The following is an 18,830-nucleotide window of genomic DNA, read 5'->3' on the forward strand; positions in this document are numbered from 1 at the left end:
AACAGCGCAAATAATGTATAAAGTCAGAAATAAATTGCTTCCCAAAGAAATCTGTAAATTGTTCATAGAAAGAGAAGGTGGGTATAACTTAAGAGGGAAATGGAATTTAAAAATACAAAGTGCTAGAACAACTTTAAGAACTATGTCAATCTCAATTTCAGGAGTTAAATTATGGAACAGTCTAACAGAAGAAATAAAAGACAGTCAAAACATAAAACAGTTTAAAGTAAAATATAAAAACCTAATTTTAAATAAGTATAAGAATGAAGAAAACGGGGTTAACCCAGGATGGTAATGTTGCTGGTAATGGTGTTGTGGTTCTTTTTTTGTTTTTTTGTTTTTTTGTTTTGTTTTGGTTTGTTGTTTTTCCATAACTTGTGTATCTGCAAATATACACATTCTGTATTTTTCATATGAAAGAAACTATACTGTGGTGGGGCTTGCTAATTTCTTGTTTTTGATTTATGTATGTTATGTTTTGTTTTACTTCATATGTTTATATGTTTCATATGTTGTTTGTTTAATTTAAGACAAAAAAAAATTAAATGAATGAGAGGTAAAACTTGAGGGGGTAGGGACAAATAAGTAAATACTTCAGCCTACTCCTTTTCAAACAAATAATGGAATGATATTTTGTAATGATTGTGAAGGCACATGTTTGAAATGTTTGAAATAAAAATGAACTGAACTGAACTAAACTGAATCTTGTACTTGTTTGAAGACCTTTTAATGTCAAAGTTGGCCTCTTTGCTTTTTCCGTGTTGGAAAGACTCTTTCTTGCACCGAGGTCTGCTTATTGTAAATATCTTGTACTTGTTTGAACACCTTTTAATGTCAAAGTTGGCCTCTTTGCTTTTTCCGTGTTGGAAAGACTCTTTCTTGCACCGAGGTCTGCTTATTGTAAATATCTTGTACTTGTTTGAAGACCTTTTAATGTCAAAGTTGGCCTCTGTGCTTTTTCAGTGTTGGAAAGACTCTTTCTTGCACTGAGGTCTGCTTATTGTAAATATCTTGTACTTGATTTTACACCTTTTCATGTCAAAGTTGGCCTCTGTGCTTATCAGTGTTGGAAAGGCTCTTTCTTGCACTGAGGGCTGCTTATTGTAAATGTTAGATTTGTATTGTTGATTGTCATTTATGCTTAGAAATATTTACTTATATATGCTTAGAGTTTTGTAATTAGTTGTAGATTGGTAGAGGTTTTGATCCTTGATAGTCTGCAAACTTTGTGTGTATTAGACAGCACTTTGGGAGCATGAGAGGTCATACCGTGTCTTATTATTTTATGGTAGGATTAACGTAGTTGCGTCTGTTCTAGTCTAAGTGCTCTTTGTTTAGATGAACTGCAGGACTTCCTCACCGTGTTATCTAGGATGAACCATCTAGGGTGAGGGGGAGGCTACCCTCTTCCTGACCAAGGATGTTTGACCCTTTGATCAGCAGTCCCCACACACACACACACACACACACACACACACAGGCAAGGTACTCTTTGTTTGTATGTAGACGTCGTATGTTAATGAACCTATGCATATTCATGTAACCTCAATAAAAGGACAGTGTATGGGAGAACGGACGAGACCAACTGGAGTCAAGCGGTTGTCCGGTTCTCTCCCGTGCACGAGTAACATGAAGAACTTTGCCTATTTGTGTCTTGCTTAGCAGTGTAATTATATTGTCTTAACGTTCCAGCGAATAGGTTTATGCTACAAACCTAACATTAATTGGTCCTTCGATGCCGGAGCCCTGGAATCGCATTCACCGAGGGGAGGAGAGGCACGCTGAAAGTCTGACGTCAGCCAGGAAGTTCCTGTGGATTCGCGGTCTGTCCTTTCTCCTCGATGAATGACGGTCGGCGGGATTCGGGCTGATATTACACTCTAAGCAACGCCAAGTAAGTTTAAAGAGGCCGACTCAGGTGATGGGGGCTGGTAAGAGGCCATAAAACTAGAGTGCTGAGAGGTCTGCAGCTTGGAAATAGCTGAGACCCATGTTGACGAACCACAAAACCAACTAGTATGTTTGAATGTCTATTCTACATACATTTGGACTCTGGTCCTATGGACAGTGATGGAAACAACTGGAAGAGACATTCATGACGCCCTGCAGAGCTTAAACCACTCTGCAGAAAGACATGTGATGTGCACACCCGGAGGAAGCACCACCAAGTTGAGATGTTTTTGAAAATGTTACTTTTTTAGTTTCACTATTAAATTAACAATTTCTTTGGTTGCTCGTAAGATGCAGTTTGCCATGAGATGAGCTCAATGAATGGGGTAACTGCTAATACATTTATTAAACTGTGTACCTTTCAGTAATTTAGGGTGATTTGACATATGCTGAGTATAAAAAGGTTTGCATTGAAACTGTCAGACATGAGGTATTCATACCTGGGAACTTTTCAGGCATAAAGGTCAAAAAGGGGGGAAATGTTAGATTTGTATTGTTGATTGTCATTTATGCTTAGAAATATTTACTTATATATGCTTAGAGTTTTGTAATTAGTTGTAGATTGGTAGAGGTTTTGATCCTTGATAGTCTGCAAACTTTGTGTGTATTAGACAGCACTTTGGGAGCATGAGAGGTCATACCGTGTCTTATTATTTTATGGTAGGATTAACGTAGTTGCGTCTGTTCTAGTCTAAGTGCTCTTTGTTTAGATGAACTGCAGGACTTCCTCACCGTGTTATCTAGGATGAACCATCTAGGGTGAGGGGGAGGCTACCCTCTTCCTGACCAAGGATGTTTGACCCTTTGATCAGCAGTCCCCACACACACACACACACACACACACACACACACAGGCAAGGTACTCTTTGTTTGTATGTAGACGTCGTATGTTAATGAACCTATGCATATTCATGTAACCTCAATAAAAGGACAGTGTATGGGAGAACGGACGAGACCAACTGGAGTCAAGCGGTTGTCCGGTTCTCTCCCGTGCACGAGTAACATGAAGAACTTTGCCTATTTGTGTCTTGCTTAGCAGTGTAATTATATTGTCTTAACGTTCCAGCGAATAGGTTTATGCTACAAACCTAACAGTAAATATCTTGTACTTGTTTTTATACCTTTTAATGTCAAAGTTGGCCTCTGTGCTTTTTCAGTGTTGGAAAGACTCTTTCTTGCACTGAGGTCTGCTTATTGTAAATATCTTGTACTTGTTTGAATACCTTTTAATGTCAAAGTTGGCCTCTGTGCTTTTTCAGTGTTGGAAAGACTCTTTCTTGCACTGAGGTCTGCTTATTGTAAATATCTTGTACTTGTTTGAACACCTTTTCATGTCAAAGTTGGCCTCTGTGCTTGTCAGTGTTGGAAAGACTCTTTCTTGCACTGAGGTCTGCTTATTGTAAATATCTTGTACTTGTTTGAACACCTTTTAATGTCAAAGTTGGCCTCTGTGCTTATCAGTGTTGGAAAGACTCTTTCTTGCACTGAGGTCTGCTTATTGTAAATATCTTGTACTTGATTTTTACCCCTTTTAATGTCAAAGTTGGCCTCTGTGCTTATCAGTGTTGGAAAGACTCTTTCTTGCACTGAGGTCTGCTTATTGTAAATATCTTGTACTTGTTTGAAGACCTTTTAATGTCAAAGTTGGCCTCTGTGCTTATCAGTGTTGGAAAGACTCTTTCTTGCACTGAGGTCTGCTTATTGTAAATATCTTGTACTTATTTGAACACCTTTTAATGTCAAAGTTGGCCTCTTTGCTTTTTCCGTGTTGGAAAGGCTCTTTCTTGCACTGAGGTCTGCTTATTGTAAATATATTGTACTTGTTTTTATACCTTTTAATGTCAAAGTTGGCCTCTGTGCTTTTTCAGTGTTGGAAAGACTCTTTCTTGCACTGAGGTCTGCTTATTGTAAATATCTTGTACTTATTTGAACACCTTTTAATGTCAAAGTTGGCCTCTGTGCTTATCAGTGTTGGAAAGACTCTTTCTTGCACTGAGGTCTGCTTATTGTGAATATCTTGTACTTGTTTGAACACCTTTTAATGTCAAAGTTGGCCTCTGTGCTTATCAGTGTTGGAAAGACTCTTTCTTGCACTGAGGTCTGCTTATTGTGAATATCTTGTACTTGTTTGAACACCTTTTAATGTCAAAGTTGGCCTCTGTGCTTATCAGTGTTGGAAAGACTCTTTCTTGCACCGAGGTCTGCTTATTGTAAATATCTTGTACTTGATTTTACACCTTTTAATGTCAAAGTTGGCCTCTGTGCTTTTTCAGTGTTGGAAAGACTCTTTCTTGCACTGAGGTCTGCTTATTGTAAATATCTTGTACTTGTTTGAACACCTTTTAATGTCAAAGTTGGCCTCTGTGCTTATCAGTGTTGGAAAGACTCTTTCTTGCACTGAGGTCTGCTTATTGTAAATATCTTGTACTTATTTGAACACCTTTTAATGTCAAAGTTGGCCTCTTTGCTTTTTCCGTGTTGGAAAGACTCTTTCTTGCACCGAGGTCTGCTTATTGTTAATATCTTGTAGTTGTTTGAACACCTTTTCATGTCAAAGTTGGCCTCTATGCTTTTTCAGTGTTGGAAAGACTCTTTCTTGCACTGAGGTCTGCTTATTGTAAATATCTTGTACTTGTTTTTACACCTTTTAATGTCAAAGTTGGCCTCTGACCTTATCAGTGTTGGAAAGACTCTTTCTTGCACTGAGGTCTGCTTATTGTAAATATCTTGTACTTGTTTGAACACCTTTTCATGTCAAAGTTGGCCTCTGTGCTTTTTCCGTGTTAGAAAGACTCTTTCTTGCACTAAGGTCTGCTTATTGTAAATATCTTGTACTTGTTTTTACACCTTTTAATGTCAAAGTTGGCCTCTGTGCTTCTGCAGTGTTGGAAAGACTCTTTCTTGCACTGAGGTCTGCTTATTGTAAATATCTTGTACTTGTTTGAACACCTTTTCATGTCAAAGTTGGCCTCTGTGCTTGTCAGTGTTGGAAAGACACGTTTTTGCACTGAGGTCTGCTTATTGTAAATATCTTGTACTTGTTTTTACACCTTTTCATGTCAAAGTTGGCCTCTGAGCTTATCAGTGTTGGAAAGGCTCTTTCTTGCACTGAGGTCTGCTTATTGTAAATATCTTGTACTTGTTTGAACACCTTTTAATGTCAAAGTTGGCCTCTGTGCTTATCAGTGTTAGAAAGACTCTTTCTTGCACTGAGGTCTGCTTATTGTAAATATCTTGTACTTGTTTGAACACCTTTTAATGTCAAAGTTGGCCTCTGTGCTTATCAGTGTTAGAAAGACTCTTTCTTGCACTGAGGTCTGCTTATTGTAAATATCTTGTACTTGTTTTTACACCTTTTAATGTCAAAGTTGGCCTCTGTGCTTATCAGTGTTGGAAAGGCTCTTTCTTGCACTGAGGTCTGCTTATTGTGAATATATTGTACTTGTTTTTATACCTTTTAATGTCAAAGTTGGCCTCTGTGCTTATCAGTGTTGGAAAGGCTCTTTCTTGCACTGAGGTCTGCTTATTGTAAATATCTTGTACTTGTTTTTACACCTTTTAATGTCAAAGTTGGCCTCTGTGCTTTTTCAGTGTTGGAAAGACTCTTTCTTGCACTGAGGGCTGCTTATTGTAAATATCTTGTACTTGTTTTTATACCTTTTAATGTCAAAGTTGGCCTCTGTGCTTATCAGTGTTGGAAAGGCTCTTTCTTGCACTGAGGGCTGCTTATTGTAAATATCTTGTACTTGATTTTACACCTTTTAATGTCAAAGTTGGCCTCTGTGCTTTTTCAGTGTTGGAAAGACTCTTTCTTGCACTGAGGGCTGCTTATTGTAAATATCTTGTACTTGTTTTTATACCTTTTAATGTCAAAGTTGGCCTCTGTGCTTTTTCAGTGTTGGAAAGACTCTTTCTTGCACTGAGGTCTGCTTATTGTAAATATCTTGTACTTGTTTTTACACCTTTTCATGTCAAAGTTGGCCTCTGTGCTTTTTCAGTGTTGGAAAGACTCTTTCTTGCACTGAGGTCTGCTTATTGTAAATATCTTGTACTTGATTTTACACCTTTTCATGTCAAAGTTGGCCTCTGAGCTTATCAGTGATGGAAAGACTCTTTCTTGCACCGAAGTCTGCTTATTGTAAATATCTTGTACTTGTTTTTACACCTTTTCATGTCAAAGTTGGCCTCTGCGCTTTTGCAGTGTTAGAAAGACTCTTTCTTGCACTGAGGTCTGCTTATTGTTAATATCTTGTAGTTGTTTGAACACCTTTTCATGTCAAAGTTGGCCTCTATGCTTTTTCAGTGTTGGAAAGACTCTTTCTTGCACTGAGGTCTGCTTATTGTAAATATCTTGTACTTGATTTTACACCTTTTCATGTCAAAGTTGGCCTCTGAGCTTATCAGTGATGGAAAGACTCTTTCTTGCACCGAAGTCTGCTTATTGTAAATATCTTGTACTTGTTTTTACACCTTTTAATGTCAAAGTTGGCCTCTGTGCTTATCAGTGTTAGAAAGACTCTTTCTTACACTGAGGTCTGCTTATTGTAAATATCTTGTACTTGTTTGAAGACCTTTTAATGTTAAAATTGGCCTCTTTGCTTTTTCCGTGTTGGAAATACTCTTTCTTGCACTGAGGTCTGCTTATTGTGAATATCTTGTACTTGTTTGAAGACCTTTTAATGTTAAAGTTGGCCTCTTTGCTTTTTCCGTGTTGGAAATACTCTTTCTTGCACTGAGGTCTGCTTATTGTAAATATCTTGTACTTGTTTGAACAGCTTTTCATGTCAAAGTTGGCCTCTGTGCTTCTGCAGTGTTAGAAAGACTCTTTCTTGCACTGAGGGCTGCTTATTGTAAATATCTTGTACTTGTTTGAAGACCTTTTAATGTTAAAGTTGGCCTCTGTGCTTTTTCAGTGTTGGAAAGACTCTTTCTTGCACTGAGGTCTGCTTATTATAAATATCTTGTACTTGTTTGAACACCTTTTAATGTCAAAGTTGGCCTCTGTGCTTTTTCAGTGTTAGAAAGACTCTTTCTTGCACTGAGGTCTGCTTATTGTGAATATCTTGTACTTGTTTGAACACCTTTTAATGTCAAAGTTGGCCTCTGTGCTTATCAGTGTTAGAAAGACTCTTTCTTACACTGAGGTCTGCTTATTGTAAATATCTTGTACTTGTTTGAAGACCTTTTAATGTTAAAGTTGGCCTCTTTGCTTTTTCCGTGTTGGAAATACTCTTTCTTGCACTGAGGTCTGCTTATTGTGAATATCTTGTACTTGTTTGAAGACCTTTTAATGTTAAAGTTGGCCTCTTTGCTTTTTCCGTGTTGGAAATACTCTTTCTTGCACTGAGGTCTGCTTATTGTAAATATCTTGTACTTGTTTGAACAGCTTTTCATGTCAAAGTTGGCCTCTGTGCTTCTGCAGTGTTAGAAAGACTCTTTCTTGCACTGAGGGCTGCTTATTGTAAATATCTTGTACTTGTTTGAAGACCTTTTAATGTTAAAGTTGGCCTCTGTGCTTTTTCAGTGTTGGAAAGACTCTTTCTTGCACTGAGGTCTGCTTATTGTAAATATCTTGTACTTGATTTTACACCTTTTAATGTCAAAGTTGGCCTCTGTGCTTATCAGTGTTGGAAAGACTCTTTCTTGCACTGAGGTCTGCTTATTGTAAATATCTTGTACTTGTTTGAACACCTTTTAATGTCAAAGTTGGCCTCTGTGCTTTTTCCGTGTTGGAAAGACTCTTTCTTGCACTGAGGTCTGCTTATTGTAAATATCTTGTACTTGTTTTTATACCTTTTAATGTCAAAGTTGGCCTCTGTGCTTATCAGTGTTGGAAAGACTCTTTCTTGCACTGAGGTCTGCTTATTGTAAATATCTTGTACTTGATTTTACACCTTTTCATGTCAAAGTTGGCCTCTGAGCTTATCAGTGATGGAAAGACTCTTTCTTGCACCGAAGTCTGCTTATTGTAAATATCTTGGACTTGTTTTTATACCTTTTAATGTCAAAGTTGGCCTCTGTGCTTATCAGTGTTGGAAAGGCTCTTTCTTGCACTGAGGGCTGCTTATTGTAAATATCTTGTACTTGATTTTACACCTTTTAATGTCAAAGTTGGCCTCTGAGCTTATCAGTGATGGAAAGACTCTTTCTTGCACCGAAGTCTGCTTATTGTAAATATCTTGTACTTGATTTTACACCTTTTCATGTCAAAGTTGGCCTCTGAGCTTATCAGTGATGGAAAGACTCTTTCTTGCACCGAAGTCTGCTTATTGTAAATATCTTGTACTTGTTTTTACACCTTTTCATGTCAAAGTTGGCCTCTGAGCTTATCAGTGATGGAAAGACTCTTTCTTGCACCGAAGTCTGCTTATTGTAAATATCTTGTACTTGTTTTTACACCTTTTAATGTCAAAGTTGGCCTCTGTGCTTTTTCAGTGTTGGAAAGACTCTTTCTTGCACTGAGGGCTGCTTATTGTAAATATCTTGTACTTGTTTGAAGACCTTTTAATGTCAAAGTTGGCCTCTTTGCTTTTTCCGTGTTGGAAAGACTCTTTCTTGCACTGAGGTCTGCTTATTGTAAATATCTTGTACTTGTTTGAACACCTTTTAATGTCAAAGTTGGCCTCTGTGCTTTTTCAGTGTTGGAAAGACTCTTTCTTGCACTGAGGTCTGCTTATTGTAAATATCTTGTACTTGTTTGAACACCTTTTAATGTCAAAGTTGGCCTCTGTGCTTATCAGTGTTGGAAAGACTCTTTCTTGCACTGAGGTCTGCTTATTGTGAATATCTTGTACTTGTTTGAAGACCTTTTAATGTTAAAGTTGGCCTCTTTGATTTTTCCGTGTTGGAAAGACTCTTTCTTGCACTGAGGTCTGCTTATTGTGAATATCTTGTACTTGTTTGAACACCTTTTAATGTCAAAGTTGGCCTCTGTGGTTATCAGTGTTAGAAAGACTCTTTCTTACACTGAGGTCTGCTTATTGTAAATATCTTGTACTTGTTTGAACACCTTTTAATGTTAAAGTTGGCCTCTTTGCTTTTTCCGTGTTGGAAAGACTCTTTCTTGCACTGAGGTCTGCTTATTGTGAATATCTTGTACTTGTTTGAACACCTTTTAATGTTAAAGTTGGCCTCTGTGGTTATCAGTGTTAGAAAGACTCTTTCTTGCACTGAGGTCTGCTTATTGTGAATATCTTGTACTTGATTTTTACACCTTTTAATGTCAAAGTTGGCCTCTGTGCTTTTTCAGTGTTGGAAAGACTCTTTCTTGCACTGAGGGCTGCTTATTGTAAATATCTTGTACTTGTTTGAAGACCTTTTAATGTTAAAGTTGGCCTCTGTGCTTTTTCAGTGTTGGAAAGACTCTTTCTTGCACTGAGATCTGCTTATTGTAAATATCTTGTACTTGTTTGAACAGCTTTTCATGTCAAAGTTGGCCTCTGTGCTTCTGCAGTGTTAGAAAGACTCTTTCTTGCACTGAGGGCTGCTTATTGTAAATATCTTGTACTTGTTTGAAGACCTTTTAATGTTAAAGTTGGCCTCTGTGCTTTTTCAGTGTTGGAAAGACTCTTTCTTGCACTGAGGTCTGCTTATTGTAAATATCTTGTACTTGATTTTACACCTTTTAATGTCAAAGTTGGCCTCTGTGCTTATCAGTGTTGGAAAGACTCTTTCTTGCACTGAGGTCTGCTTATTGTAAATATCTTGTACTTGTTTGAACACCTTTTAATGTCAAAGTTGGCCTTTGTGCTTATCAGTGTTGGAAAGACTCTTTCTTGCACTGAGGTCTGCTTATTGTAAATATCTTGTACTTGTTTGAACACCTTTTAATGTCAAAGTTGGCCTTTGTGCTTATCAGTGTTGGAAAGACTCTTTCTTGCACTGAGGTCTGCTTATTGTAAATATCTTGTACTTATTTGAACACCTTTTAATGTCAAAGTTGGCCTCTGTGCTTTTTCCGTGTCTGAAAGACTCTTTCTTGCACTGAGGTCTGCTTATTGTAAATATCTTGTACTTGATTTTACACCTTTTAATGTCAAAGTTGGCCTCTGTGCTTATCAGTGTTGGAAAGACTCTTTCTTGCACTGAGGGCTGCTTATTGTAAATATCTTGTACTTGTTTTTACACCTTTTCATGTCAAAGTTGGCCTCTGTGCTTTTTCAGTGTTGGAAAGACTCTTTCTTGCACTGAGGTCTGCTTATTGTAAATATCTTGTACTTGTTTGAACACCTTTTAATGTCAAAGTTGGCCTCTGTGCTTGTCAGTGTTGGAAAGACACGTTTTTGCACTGAGGTCTGCTTATTGTAAATATCTTGTACTTGTTTGAACACCTTTTAATGTCAAAGTTGGCCTCTGTGCTTATCAGTGTTGGAAAGACTCTTTCTTGCACTGAGGTCTGCTTATTGTAAATATCTTGTACTTGTTTGAACACCTTTTAATGTCAAAGTTGGCCTCTGTGCTTATCAGTGTTGGAAAGACTCTTTCTTGCACTAAGGTCTGCTTATTGTAAATATCTTGTACTTTTTTTTACACCTTTTAATGTCAAAGTTGGCCTCTGTGCTTTTTCAGTGTTGGAAAGACTCTTTCTTGCACTGAGGTCTGCTTATTGTAAATATCTTGTACTTGTTTGAAGACCTTTTAATGTCAAAGTTGGCCTCTGTGCTTTTTCCGTGTTGGAAAGACTCTTTCTTGCACTGAGGTCTGCTTATTGTAAATATCTTGTACTTGTTTGAAGACCTTTTAATGTCAAAGTTGGCCTCTGTGCTTTTTCCGTGTTGGAAAGACTCTTTCTTGCACTGAGGTCTGCTTATTGTAAATATCTTGTACTTGTTTTTACACCTTTTCATGTCAAAGTTGGCCTCTGTGCTTTTTCAGTGTTGGAAAGACTCTTTCTTGCACTAAGGTCTGCTTATTGTAAATATCTTGTACTTTTTTTTACACCTTTTAATGTCAAAGTTGGCCTCTGTGCTTTTTCAGTGTTGGAAAGACTCTTTCTTGCACTAAGGTCTGCTTATTGTAAATATCTTGTACTTTTTTTTACACCTTTTAATGTCAAAGTTGGCCTCTGCGCTTCCTGAGTGTTAGAAAGACTCTTTCTTGCACTGAGGTCTGCTTATTGTAAATATCTTGTACTTGTTTGAAGACCTTTTAATGTCAAAGTTGGCCTCTGTGCTTTTTCCGTGTTGGAAAGACTCTTTCTTGCACTGAGGTCTGCTTATTGTAAATATCTTGTACTTGTTTGAACACCTTTTAATGTCAAAGTTGGCCTCTGTGCTTATCAGTGTTGGAAAGACTCTTTCTTGCACTGAGGTCTGCTTATTGTAAATATCTTGTACTTGATTTTACACCTTTTAATGTCAAAGTTGGCCTCTGTGCTTTTTCAGTGTTGGAAAGACTCTTTCTTGCACTGAGGTCTGCTTATTGTAAATATCTTGTACTTGATTTTACACCTTTTAATGTCAAAGTTGGCCTCTGTGCTTTTTCACTGTTGGAAAGACTCTTTCTTGCACTGAGGTCTGCTTATTGTAAATATCTTGTACTTGTTTGAAGACCTTTTAATGTCAAAGTTGGCCTCTGTGCTTTTTCCGTGTTGGAAAGACTCTTTCTTGCACTGAGGTCTGCTTATTGTAAATATCTTGTACTTGTTTTTACACCTTTTCATGTCAAAGTTGGCCTCTGTGCTTTTTCAGTGTTGGAAAGACTCTTTCTTGCACTAAGGTCTGCTTATTGTAAATATCTTGTACTTTTTTTTACACCTTTTAATGTCAAAGTTGGCCTCTGTGCTTTTTCAGTGTTGGAAAGACTCTTTCTTGCACTAAGGTCTGCTTATTGTAAATATCTTGTACTTTTTTTTACACCTTTTAATGTCAAAGTTGGCCTCTGCGCTTCCTGAGTGTTAGAAAGACTCTTTCTTGCACTGAGGTCTGCTTATTGTAAATATCTTGTACTTGTTTGAAGACCTTTTAATGTCAAAGTTGGCCTCTGTGCTTTTTCCGTGTTGGAAAGACTCTTTCTTGCACTGAGGTCTGCTTATTGTAAATATCTTGTACTTGTTTGAACACCTTTTAATGTCAAAGTTGGCCTCTGTGCTTATCAGTGTTGGAAAGACTCTTTCTTGCACTGAGGTCTGCTTATTGTAAATATCTTGTACTTGATTTTACACCTTTTAATGTCAAAGTTGGCCTCTGTGCTTTTTCAGTGTTGGAAAGACTCTTTCTTGCACTGAGGTCTGCTTATTGTAAATATCTTGTACTTGATTTTACACCTTTTAATGTCAAAGTTGGCCTCTGTGCTTTTTCACTGTTGGAAAGACTCTTTCTTGCACTGAGGTCTGCTTATTGTAAATATCTTGTACTTGTTTGAACACCTTTTAATGTCAAAGTTGGCCTCTGTGCTTTTTCAGTGTTAGAAAGACTCTTTCTTGCACTGAGGTCTGCTTATTGTAAATATCTTGTACTTGTTTGAAGAGCTTTTAATGTTAAAGTTGGCCTCTGTGCTTTTTCAGTGTTGAAAAGACTCTTTCTTGCACTGAGGTCTGCTTATTGTAAATATCTTGTACTTGTTTTTACACCTTTTCATGTCAAAGTTGGCCTCTGTGCTTTTTCAGTGTTGGAAAGACTCTTTCTTGCACTGAGGTCTGCTTATTGTAAATATCTTGTACTTGTTTGAACACCTTTTCATGTCAAAGTTGGCCTCTGTGCTTTTTCCGTGTTAGAAAGACTCTTTCTTGCACTGAGGGCTGCTTATTGTAAATATCTTGTACTTGTTTTTATACCTTTTAATGTCAAAGTTGGCCTCTGTGCTTTTTCAGTGTTGGAAAGACTCTTTCTTGCACTGAGGTCTGCTTATTGTAAATATCTTGTACTTGTTTGAACACCTTTTCATGTCAAAGTTGGCCTCTGTGCTTCTGCAGTGTTAGAAAGACTCTTTCTTGCACTGAGGGCTGCTTATTGTAAATATCTTGTACTTGTTTGAAGACCTTTTAATGTTAAAGTTGGCCTCTGTGCTTTTTCAGTGTTGGAAAGACTCTTTCTTGCACTGAGGTCTGCTTATTGTAAATATCTTGTACTTGTTTTTACACCTTTTCATGTCAAAGTTGGCCTCTGTGCTTTTTCAGTGTTGGAAAGACTCTTTCTTGCACTGAGGTCTGCTTATTGTAAATATCTTGTACTTGTTTGAACACCTTTTCATGTCAAAGTTGGCCTCTGTGCTTCTGCAGTGTTAGAAAGACTCTTTCTTGCACTGAGGGCTGCTTATTGTAAATATCTTGTACTTGTTTGAAGACCTTTTAATGTTAAAGTTGTCCTCTGTGCTTTTTCCGTGTTGGAAAGACTCTTTCTTGCACTGAGGTCTGCTTATTGTAAATATCTTGTACTTGTTTTTACACCTTTTCATGTCAAAGTTGGCCTCTGTGCTTTTTCAGTGTTGGAAAGACTCTTTCTTGCACTGAGGTCTGCTTATTGTAAATATCTTGTACTTGTTTGAACACCTTTTAATGTCAAAGTTGGCCTCTGTGCTTTTTCAGTGTTGGAAAGACTCTTTCTTGCACTGAGGTCTGCTTATTGTAAATATCTTGTACTTGATTTTACACCTTTTAATGTCAAAGTTGGCCTCTGTGCTTTTTCAGTGTTGAAAAGACTCTTTCTTGCACTGAGGTCTGCTTATTGTAAATATCTTGTACTTGTTTGAACACCTTTTAATGTCAAAGTTGGCCTCTGTGCTTATCAATGTTAGAAAGACTCTTTCTTGCACTGAGGTCTGCTTATTGTAAATATCTTGTACTTGTTTTTACACCTTTTCATGTCAAAGTTGGCCTCTGTGCTTATCAGTGTTGGAAAGGCTCTTTCTTGCACTGAGGTCTGCTTATTGTAAATATCTTGTACTTGTTTTTACACCTTTTCATGTCAAAGTTGGCCTCTGTGCTTTTTCAGTGTTGGAAAGACTCTTTCTTGCAATGAGGTCTGCTTATTGTAAATATCTTGTACTTGTTTGAACACCTTTTAATGTCAAAGTTGGTCTCTGTGCTTTTTCAGTGTTGGAAAGACTCTTTCTTGCACTGAGGTCTGCTTATTGTAAATATCTTGTACTTGATTTTTACACCTTTTCATGTCAAAGTTGGCCTCTGTGCTTATCAGTGTTAGAAAGACTCTTTCTTGCACTGAGGTCTGCTTATTGTTAATATATTGTACTTGTTTGAACACCTTTTAATGTTAAAGTTGGCCTCTTTGCTTTTTCAGTGTTGGAAAGACTCTTTCTTGCACTGAGGTCTGCTTATTGTGAATATCTTGTACTTGTTTGAACACCTTTTAATGTCAAAGTTGGCCTCTGTGCTTATCAATGTTAGAAAGGCTCTTTCTTGCACTGAGGTCTGCTTATTGTAAATATCTTGTACTTGGTTTTTACACCTTTTAATGTCAAAGTTGGCCTCTGTGCTTTTTCAGTGTTGAAAAGACTCTTTCTTGCACTGAGGTCTGCTTATTGTAAATATCTTGTACTTGTTTTTATACCTTTTAATGTCAAAGTTGGCCTCTGTGCTTTTTCAGTGTTAGAAAGACTCTTTCTTGCACTGAGGTCTGCTTATTGTAAATATCTTATACTTGTTTGAACACCTTTTCATGTCAAAGTTGGCCTCTGTGCTTGTCAGTTTTGGAAAGACACGTTTTTGCACTGAGGTCTGCTTATTGTAAATATCTTATACTTGTTTGAACACCTTTTCATGTCAAAGTTGGCCTCTGTGCTTTTTCAGTGTTGAAAAGACTCTTTCTTGCACTGAGGTCTGCTTATTGTTAATATATTGTACTTGTTTTTATACCTTTTAATGTCAAAGTTGGCGTCTGTGCTTTTTCCGTGTTGGAAAGGCTCTTTCTTGCACTGAGGTCTGCTTATTGTAAATATCTTGTACTTGTTTGAACACCTTTTAATGTCAAAGTTGGCCTCTGTGCTTATCAATGTTAGAAAGACTCTTTCTTGCACTGAGGTCTGCTTATTGTAAATATCTTGTACTTGTTTTTACACCTTTTCATGTCAAAGTTGGCCTCTGTGCTTATCAGTGTTGGAAAGGCTCTTTCTTGCACTGAGGTCTGCTTATTGTAAATATCTTGTACTTGTTTTTACACCTTTTCATGTCAAAGTTGGCCTCTGTGCTTTTTCAGTGTTGGAAAGACTCTTTCTTGCAATGAGGTCTGCTTATTGTAAATATCTTGTACTTGTTTGAACACCTTTTAATGTCAAAGTTGGTCTCTGTGCTTTTTCAGTGTTGGAAAGACTCTTTCTTGCACTGAGGTCTGCTTATTGTAAATATCTTGTACTTGATTTTTACACCTTTTCATGTCAAAGTTGGCCTCTGTGCTTATCAGTGTTAGAAAGACTCTTTCTTGCACTGAGGTCTGCTTATTGTTAATATATTGTACTTGTTTGAACACCTTTTAATGTTAAAGTTGGCCTCTTTGCTTTTTCAGTGTTGGAAAGACTCTTTCTTGCACTGAGGTCTGCTTATTGTGAATATCTTGTACTTGTTTGAACACCTTTTAATGTCAAAGTTGGCCTCTGTGCTTATCAATGTTAGAAAGGCTCTTTCTTGCACTGAGGTCTGCTTATTGTAAATATCTTGTACTTGGTTTTTACACCTTTTAATGTCAAAGTTGGCCTCTGTGCTTTTTCAGTGTTGAAAAGACTCTTTCTTGCACTGAGGTCTGCTTATTGTAAATATCTTGTACTTGTTTTTATACCTTTTAATGTCAAAGTTGGCCTCTGTGCTTTTTCAGTGTTAGAAAGACTCTTTCTTGCACTGAGGTCTGCTTATTGTAAATATCTTATACTTGTTTGAACACCTTTTCATGTCAAAGTTGGCCTCTGTGCTTGTCAGTTTTGGAAAGACACGTTTTTGCACTGAGGTCTGCTTATTGTAAATATCTTATACTTGTTTGAACACCTTTTCATGTCAAAGTTGGCCTCTGTGCTTTTTCAGTGTTGAAAAGACTCTTTCTTGCACTGAGGTCTGCTTATTGTTAATATATTGTACTTGTTTTTATACCTTTTAATGTCAAAGTTGGCGTCTGTGCTTTTTCCGTGTTGGAAAGGCTCTTTCTTGCACTGAGGTCTGCTTATTGTAAATATCTTATACTTGTTTGAACACCTTTTCATGTCAAAGTTGGCCTCTGTGCTTTTTCAGTGTTGAAAAGACTCTTTCTTGCACTGAGGTCTGCTTATTGTAAATATCTTATACTTGTTTGAACACCTTTTCATGTCAAAGTTGGCCTCTGTGCTTTTTCAGTGTTGAAAAGACTCTTTCTTGCACTGAGGTCTGCTTATTGTTAATATATTGTACTTGTTTTTATACCTTTTAATGTCAAAGTTGGCCTCTGTGCTTTTTCCGTGTTGGAAAGACTCTTTCTTGCACTGAGGTCTGCTTATTGTAAATATCTTGTACTTGTTTTTACACCTTTTCATGTCAAAGTTGGCCTCTGTGCTTTTTCAGTGTTGGAAAGACTCTTTCTTGCACTAAGGTCTGCTTATTGTAAATATCTTGTACTTTTTTTTACACCTTTTAATGTCAAAGTTGGCCTCTGTGCTTTTTCAGTGTTGGAAAGACTCTTTCTTGCACTAAGGTCTGCTTATTGTAAATATCTTGTACTTGTTTTTATACCTTTTAATGTCAAAGTTGGCCTCTGTGCTTTTTCCGTGTTGGAAAGACACGTTTTTGCACTGAGGTCTGCTTATTGTAAATATCTTATACTTGTTTGAACACCTTTTCATGTCAAAGTTGGCCTCTGTGCTTTTTCAGTGTTGAAAAGACTCTTTCTTGCACTGAGGTCTGCTTATTGTTAATATATTGTACTTGTTTGAACACCTTTTAATGTCAAAGTTGGCCTCTGTGCTTATCAGTGTTAGAAAGACTCTTTCTTGCACTGAGGTCTGCTTATTGTTAATATATTGTACTTGCTTTTATACCTTTTAATGTCAAAGTTGGCCTCTGTGCTTTTTCCGTGTTGGAAAGACTCTTTCTTGCACTGAGGTCTGCTTATTGTAAATATCTTGTACTTGTTTGAACACCTTTTAATGTCAAAGTTGGCCTCTGTGCTTTTCAGTGTTGGAAAGACTCTTTCTTGCACTGAGGTCTGCTTATTGTGAATATCTTGTACTTGTTTGAACACCTTTTAATGTCAAAGTTGGCCTCTGTGCTTATCAGTGTTAGAAAGACTCTTTCTTGCACTGAGGTCTGCTTATTGTTAATATATTGTACTTGCTTTTATACCTTTTAATGTCAAAGTTGGCCTCTGTGCTTTTTCCGTGTTGGAAAGACTCTTTCTTGCACTGAGGTCTGCTTATTGTAAATATCTTGTACTTGTTTGAACACCTCTTCATGTCAAAGTTGGCCTCTGTGCTTTTTCAGTGTTAGAAAGACTCTTTCTTGCACTGAGGTCTGCTTATTGTTAATATATTGTACTTGTTTTTATACCTTTTAATGTCAAAGTTGGCCTCTGTGCTTTTTCCGTGTTGGAAAGACTCTTTCTTGCACTGAGGTCTGCTTATTGTAAATATCTTGTACTTGTTTTTACACCTTTTCATGTCAAAGTTGGCCTCTGTGCTTTTCAGTGTTGGAAAGACTCTTTCTTGCACTGAGGTCTGCTTATTGTAAATATCTTGTACTTGTTTGAACACCTTTTAATGTCAAAGTTGGCCTCTGTGCTTTTTCAGTGTTGAAAAGACTCTTTCTTGCACTGAGGTCTGCTTATTGTAAATATCTTGTACTTGATTTTACACCTTTTCATGTCAAAGTTGGCCTCTGTGCTTTTTCAGTGTTGAAAAGACTCTTTCTTGCACTGAGGTCTGCTTATTGTTAATATATTGTACTTGTTTTTATACCTTTTAATGTCAAAGTTGGCCTCTGTGCTTTTTCCGTGTTGGAAAGGCTCTTTCTTGCACTGAGGTCTGCTTATTGTAAATATCTTATACTTGTTTGAACACCTTTTCATGTCAAAGTTGGCCTCTGTGCTTTTTCAGTGTTGGAAAGACTCTTTCTTGCACTGAGGTCTGCTTATTGTGAATATCTTCTACTTGTTTGAACACCTTTTAATGTCAAAGTTGGCCTCTGTGCTTTTTCCGTGTTGGAAAGGCTCTTTCTTGCACTGAGGTCTGCTTATTGTAAATATCTTATACTTGTTTGAACACCTTTTCATGTCAAAGTTGGCCTCTGTGCTTTTTCAGTGTTGGAAAGACTCTTTCTTGCACTGAGGTCTGCTTATTGTGAATATCTTCTACTTGTTTGAACACCTTTTAATGTCAAAGTTGGCCTCTGTGCTTGTCAGTGTTGGAAAGACACGTTTTTGCACTGAGGTCTGCTTATTGTAAATATCTTGTACTTGTTTGAACACCTTTTAATGTCAAAGTTGGCCTCTGTGCTTTTTCAGTGTTGGAAAGACTCTTTCTTGCACTGAGGTCTGCTTATTGTAAATATCTTGTACTTGTTTTTACACCTTTTCATGTCAAAGTTGGCCTCTGTGCTTATCAGTGATGGAAAGACTCTTTCTTGCACTGAGGGCTGCTTATTGTAAATATCTTGTACTTGTTTGAAGACCTTTTAATGTTAAAGTTGGCCTCTTTGCTTTTTCCGTGTTGGAAAGACTCTTTCTTGCACTGAGGTCTGCTTATTGTAAATATCTTGTACTTGTTTGAACACCTTTTCATGTCAAAGTTGGCCTCTGTGCTTATCAGTGTTGGAAAGACTCTTTCTTGCACTGAGGTCTGCTTGTTAAATAAAAAAGTGTAAAATTAAATTTCAATAAACTAACCATAATGCCAGCTCATATGCTCTTAACGCTGCATCTTTAACTCTTTTACAGGATTTGCAGTCTTCTGATTCCTGATGAGTTCCGTAAGTG

At 37.2% G+C, this 18,830-nt stretch overlaps 1 long non-coding RNA gene across 2 annotated transcripts in view; it reads left to right on the top strand.

Annotated features, from left to right (window-relative positions):
* LOC146690150 (uncharacterized) overlaps window positions 1–18,830 on the top strand; it is a 58,538-nt gene that overhangs the window by 36,504 nt on the left and 3,204 nt on the right. The window contains exon 3 of one of the 2 annotated variants that reach the window (XR_014915742.1): window positions 18,792–18,823. This is a non-coding gene — a long non-coding RNA (uncharacterized LOC146690150). Of the gene's footprint in view, window positions 1–18,636; window positions 18,824–18,830 lie in introns of those variants that run through there. The other variant, XR_014915741.1, reaches the window with a different exon arrangement.

This window comes from Copadichromis virginalis, linkage group LG16 (assembly GCF_057382275.1).
Source record: "Copadichromis virginalis isolate Kocher_CV1m ecotype Utaka linkage group LG16, C_Virginalis_male_GT1.1, whole genome shotgun sequence".
NCBI lineage: Eukaryota > Metazoa > Chordata > Actinopteri > Cichliformes > Cichlidae > Copadichromis > Copadichromis virginalis.